The sequence below is a fragment of the Poecilia reticulata genome, linkage group LG7 (genome assembly GCF_000633615.1).
Source record: "Poecilia reticulata strain Guanapo linkage group LG7, Guppy_female_1.0+MT, whole genome shotgun sequence".
In the NCBI taxonomy this organism is placed as follows: Eukaryota; Metazoa; Chordata; class Actinopteri; order Cyprinodontiformes; family Poeciliidae; genus Poecilia; species Poecilia reticulata.
Window position 1 is genome coordinate 30,712,645 of NC_024337.1, and position 5,725 is coordinate 30,718,369.

The 5,725-nt window shown below is 52.2% G+C and overlaps 1 pseudogene; it reads left to right on the forward strand.

Moving 5' to 3' along the window:
- LOC103468114 (IQ motif and SEC7 domain-containing protein 2-like) overlaps nt 1-5,725 on the forward strand; it is a 122,645-nt pseudogene that overhangs the window by 98,470 nt on the left and 18,450 nt on the right.

Consider the following 5,725-nt stretch of genomic DNA (forward strand, 5'->3'; position numbering starts at 1 on the left):
GGTCCTTGACTCATCTTCACTTTATAAATTACTGTCTGCACCTGAAGCCACGGTTTAGTTAGAAGGATCTTAACTAGAGAATATTAAAGAGATAATTTATTTATTCATTTATAAAACCAAACACAGTAGGACAGCGTATTGCAAAGTAAAAAACACAGTTAAAGGATCAGATGATGCTGGTTGTTAGTGCGGACAGCAGCTCTTCTCTCCGTCTGCCTCCAGGGCAGCTCCCCCGTTTGCCCCCCCAGCCCCGCCAGCCTCGCCTGGGCTCAGCGCAGCAGACATCAGCCGGCCAGCCTGGCGCTSCGCAAGCAAGAGGAGGAGGAGAGCAAACGCTGCAAGGCGCTATCTGACAGCTATGAGCTCTCTACAGACCTCCAGGACAAGAAGGTACCGCTCCGCCATCGGATTCCCTGAGAACGGAGAGCGTTTTGCCCCATCTTTCCTGATTGGTCCATCTGGTAGGTGGAGATGTTGGAGAGGAAGTACGGGGGCCAGTTTGTGTCCCGGCGGGCGGCCAGGACGATCCAGGCGGCGTTCAGGCGGTACCGCATGAACAAGAAGTTCGAGAGGCTCCGCAGCTCGGCGTCGGAGAGCAGGATGACCCGCCGCATCATCCTGTCCAACATGAGGCTGCAGGTAGGAGCRCGTTCAGACGGGACCGGCCAACACTTGATCCGGTTCTGATCTGTGTTGGTGACGACTGTTTCCTCTGAGCGCAGTATTCGTTTGATGAGCGGCAGCCACAGGGTCAGGGGTCGCCGGGCCAGCAGGGTTCAGAGGACGCTGGAGACGTGGACGACTCTTTCTCCAAACAGGCAACCACTTTCTTGTTTTCTACTTCCACCTTTTTGCAGATGACAACCAGGTGTCATCTGCAAAAAGACGTAACCTTCAGATTCAGGTTCTCCTAAACCTTTTGTTTTCATGGAGCCTTTCTTACACCATCCAGCTGCATGTGGGGTTGAGATGCRTGTTGGTTTTGGTCCAGAGGTTTTTGTTTGGACCRGTTTGGACCAGCAGCTGTTCTGYTGGARATGTTCCWGAACTTTGAAGGTCAAAGCACTCCAGCCTTACGGAAATGGCATTTTGAAGAGTGGCCTAAAAATGTGGACCTCTRYGTTGTCTTCTATAAATGATTGATGATTGCTTGGGGTGATTACTAATAGAGCTCGTCATTTAATTAACCGCATTTTGTGGAAAGAACTTCTGCAGTCTTGAAGGAAGAAACGYCTCGACCAGTTTTTCACTCCTGGACTGGATGTTTCTCATTTCGGCAATAATCCGGAGACGTAAGAAGGAAATCCTGGAAACCTGTTTAATGTGGGATTAAGGCTGCAGTCCGACTTTAATCCAACTCCAGGCCTCTGACCTCTGACCTCAGTGTCTTCAGAGGTTTCTGTGTCGTTTCCTTCAGTGGTTCTTGGTGCAGCGCCCCCACAGGCCAGGAGGGGAACAGGTTGGTTCGACTCAGAGCAGCTGGAGGKGGAGCAGATGTTCTGGTTCCAGTAGAACCGGGTCGACCGGACCRTCAGRRGGGAAACAGACTGAAATTACAAATGCTGGTCAAAAATAACAGAGAAGAGTTGAGTCCTTTCAACGSACCTTGATTTGTTTGGCAGGAGTCAAATCTCGACTCGTCAACATTTTCCCTCTAAATCTGTCAGATTGTGTTGATTTATCCACAGAAACGCATCAAAATGCACCGTATGTGGTTATTTTTAGACTATTTGTCAAACCAGGTCTAACTAATCTGCAGCTTTCTGCTGCCAGAAACATGTTCAGCTGGTGTTTATTCTTTAATTTAAAGGGGACCTATTATGCTAATTTAACATTTTACGTGTCTTTGTACTTTCATTTTGGTCTCAACTGTTTCTAAAAACAACCTAAGCCCTTAAAATAACACCCAGATGGTTATTGGCAGTAAGTGAGCTGTTCCAGAAAGTCCCATTGGACAGACACTGCGCCGTTACCTAGCAACCTGAGCCGAGCACCGGGACGCACCGGGACGCACCGGGACGCACCGGGACGTTTGGTTTTACCGCCGTCTCTGCTGTACAATGGCTGCTAGAAAAGACAACTGTTTTGTTCAAGACTTGTCATCCAGAAACCACTTACTGCATTTTTGTTGGTTGTGCAGGAGGCTCGACTTGTGCTTTTCAAAGAGTTGTGGTAGTGTAATTCTGCATCTGTTTGCAGCCGTATTGAATTGGGAGGAGCAGCAGCAGCTCATCTGGATCTAAAGTGACAGAAGATGGAAAACAGCTGATTCTGAACGGCAGAACTGACCAAACTGAAATGTCTTTATGAATCATTTTGTACATAAACTGTAATGAACATGTTTTCTTAGCTCATAGTCCTAACCTGTTCAAGGTCACTTTGATAAATGAATCTGATCAGATGTTCTGCTGATGGTCTAAATCCCGTCTGGACGGATTCCAGTCGTCTAAACGTTTTTCCTCGTCCTCCGCAGGTGAAATCTCTGGCCGACTCCATGGACGACTCGCTCACCTGCCAGTCCGGCCGCGAAGACTCGCAAGATGTCGGCGGAGAAGGAGAGGAGGACGAGGACGAGGAGGAGGGAGACGAGGACGAGGAGGAGGAGGAAGAGGAGGAGGACGAGGACGAGGAAGAGGAGGTAGAATACAGGCAGTGCGGATGGCGCAACACGAACACGGCGTCGCGTCGCGCGGCCGGCCGGGCGGAGGGAGGCCGGGGCGGCGTGGCCATGCACGAGGACAGCACCGCCACCTCCTTCAGCGACGTCACGCTCTACATGGACGACGGCTGCCTCCCGTCCTCGCCGCTGTCCCGTCCCGCCTCCAGCTCCGACACGGACTACTGGGGCGGCGGCGGCGGAGGGGGCAGGGAGGACAGCAGGGAGACGGAGGGCGGCAGCAGCGCCAGCCGGAGGAGCAGCACCCCCTGCACAGAGTGCCGAGGAGAGTACCGAGGAAGAGGAGGAGGAGGAGGAGCAGGAGGAGGAGGAGGACACCTTCCTGTCCTCACCATCGAACCACCCAGCGACAGTTCAGTGGACATGAGCGACAGGTCAGCACTCAGACACGTCACTAGAGATAAAGCTGTAAAAAAGCATTAACCTCACAGATTATAAATGTTTTAAAATCATTTTAGTCAACAAAAAACAACCAGAAACTTTCAAATGAAGATTTAATCCATTAAGAGGAAAAACATCCAAATGGACCTGATGGAAACTAATCACCCTTTGAACCCGGTTATAGCCAGTTAGCATTAGCTCCCGCTAAATAAATTGTTGCAGCACTTTAGCTTCCACTACATGCCATGTTTGGTTTAGCTTTAGCTGAAGTCCTGTCTATGTTCAGCTCAGGTGATGTGAGGTTCGCTGAGCCCACATCGGCCTTCAGCCCTGAGGGGAAGACCGGATCCAACATGGCCGCCCGATTACTGCACGCAGACAGCAAACACAAGCTGAACCGTCCCTTTAATGGGAACAACTGTTTCTGCTAAGCTAGTCTGTTGAGGATCCGCTGAGTCAACCGGGAGAAGTTCTGCTCTTCTGTTGGTCACGTTCACGTACCGGTTTAGGAGACGTGACGTCCTCAGGGTTCACACACCTTCACGTTACATGTGTCTGCAGCATCATACACATGTAACGTCTCATTCAAACGACTGCAGCAGGAGCCTGTTAATGATCCATCTAAGCCAGGTTGTTCCTGAGCACCACGCCTTGATGGAGGAAGTGGATCCATAAAGCTTCCTGCTCTGCGTAGCTCTTCATCCATTCATTGGCAGGTTTGGACAGGATCTATGAAACGTGATTTACATTCCAGTTGATTTGTGTCTTCAGATCGGAGCGAGGGTCTATCGGACGTTTGGTGTACGAACAGGAGTCCTCCGGAGGGGAGCGAGGAGGAGAGAGGGACGGGGGAGGAGGTGAAGGTGAAAGTGGAGAGGACGATCTCGGAGCAGGAAGCAGCGAAGCCGAATCTCCACAAGGAACCATCAAACACAAGCCGAACGGCCGCTCGGTCGCCATGGCGCAGGGACAGACGCGCAGCCCCGCTAACGTCCCCCTGCCGATGCCGTCGGCCCGGACGCTGCCACCCCACCCGCTCCAACACCCCCACCCTCCCCACCACTCAGCCATCCCCCACCTTCCCACCATCCTCCACCACCACCCGCAGTACAGCCAGCACGTCATGCACCACGCCGGCGGCCCCTACATGCAGCATCCGCACCACTTCGCCCAGCACCACTACCACCACCTGCACCACCAGCACCACCACCTCCCACACTCGTACCCAGAGCCCCCTGCGTCTCCGCTGCCCTCCCCGGTTCCGCCTCTCACGCCTTTGTCCCCGCTGCCGCCGCCTCTCACGCCCTCGCCGATGTCGTCCTCCTCTTCCTCGGTGCTGCAGAACCTGGAGGGGCAGCAGCACCTCGCCCACCACCCACACCTCCACCTCCACCACCACCACCTGCTCTGCTCAGACGGAGACAACGAGAGCGTCAACTCCACCACCACCAACTCCAACGACGACACCACCGTCAACAACTGCAGCTCCGGCTCGTCGTCCAGGGACAGCCTGCGGGAGCCGATGGGCGGAGCCACGCTGGGGAAGCAGACCTACCAGAGGGAGAGCCGCCACAACTGGGACTCCCCCGCCTTCAACAACGACGTGGTGCAGCGGCGGCAGTACCGCATCGGCCTCAACCTCTTCAACAAGTGGGTCCAAGATCAGAACATCTGATTTGTATGGCGCAGCATTAGTGCCAAAAGTAAGGCTATTGCACACCCAATGGTGGCTACTTACTTGCTGCCGGAGGCTAAATTCATACCGATCTGATCCGATCGGCTACTGATCTGATAGCTCGGCCGGCAGTGATCGGCTGGGGACCCCATCAATTCCCTACTCCCTCTACATTAGCATAGACATGCTGGCTTTAGCCTAGCATAGGCTAACAACTAGCCTGCTAGGTGGTCACCCACTGGATTACCTGCTTTGTCTGCTAACTTTTAGCACAAATAGGTTGGTGTTAGCATCGTTGTGTCACTTACAGTTAGTGTATGTCAACCATTTTTCTCTGCATAAAGTTTTCTTTAAAGAAAAGAGTTAATATGCATATGCTAGTTGTTAGCCTCTCCACGGCCAACATCCAGCATATGCTTATTAAACATCAGAGGAAGAAGGCAGCCCAGTGGCTATGCTAGTCACCAGCCTGTCATTCATGAGGTCAGCAGCTGGCTTGGAAAGGGATGTTTTGGCATTTGGTAAAATGTTTTGATGTAAAAAAATCTTACCAGGTGATCAGATCGTTGATGCTGCCTGGCCATCATGCATGGTAAGGTGATGCTGGACTGTTTCGTTCCCATGGCAACATGTCCTCCTACACCGATAAAACACAGATATGCAATAGTACGTCAGCTGCATAAGAAGAAACATGAAAGTTATGTTTCTGCTGGTCCACAGGAAGCCTGAGAAGGGGATCCAGTACCTGATCGAGAAGGGCTTCGTGTCGGACACTCCGGTGGGCATCGCCAGGTTCATCCTGGAGCGGAAAGGACTGAGCAGGCAGATGATCGGAGAGTTCCTGGGCAGCCGGCAGCAGTTCAACAAAGACGTCCTCGAGTCAGTGCAACATTCCATTTCTGCGTTCTTAGATGGCATAGCGCTTTAGCATTAGCGGATTAAATGTTTGTTATTAGCGCTTTAGCATTAGCAGATTAAATGTTTGTGATTAG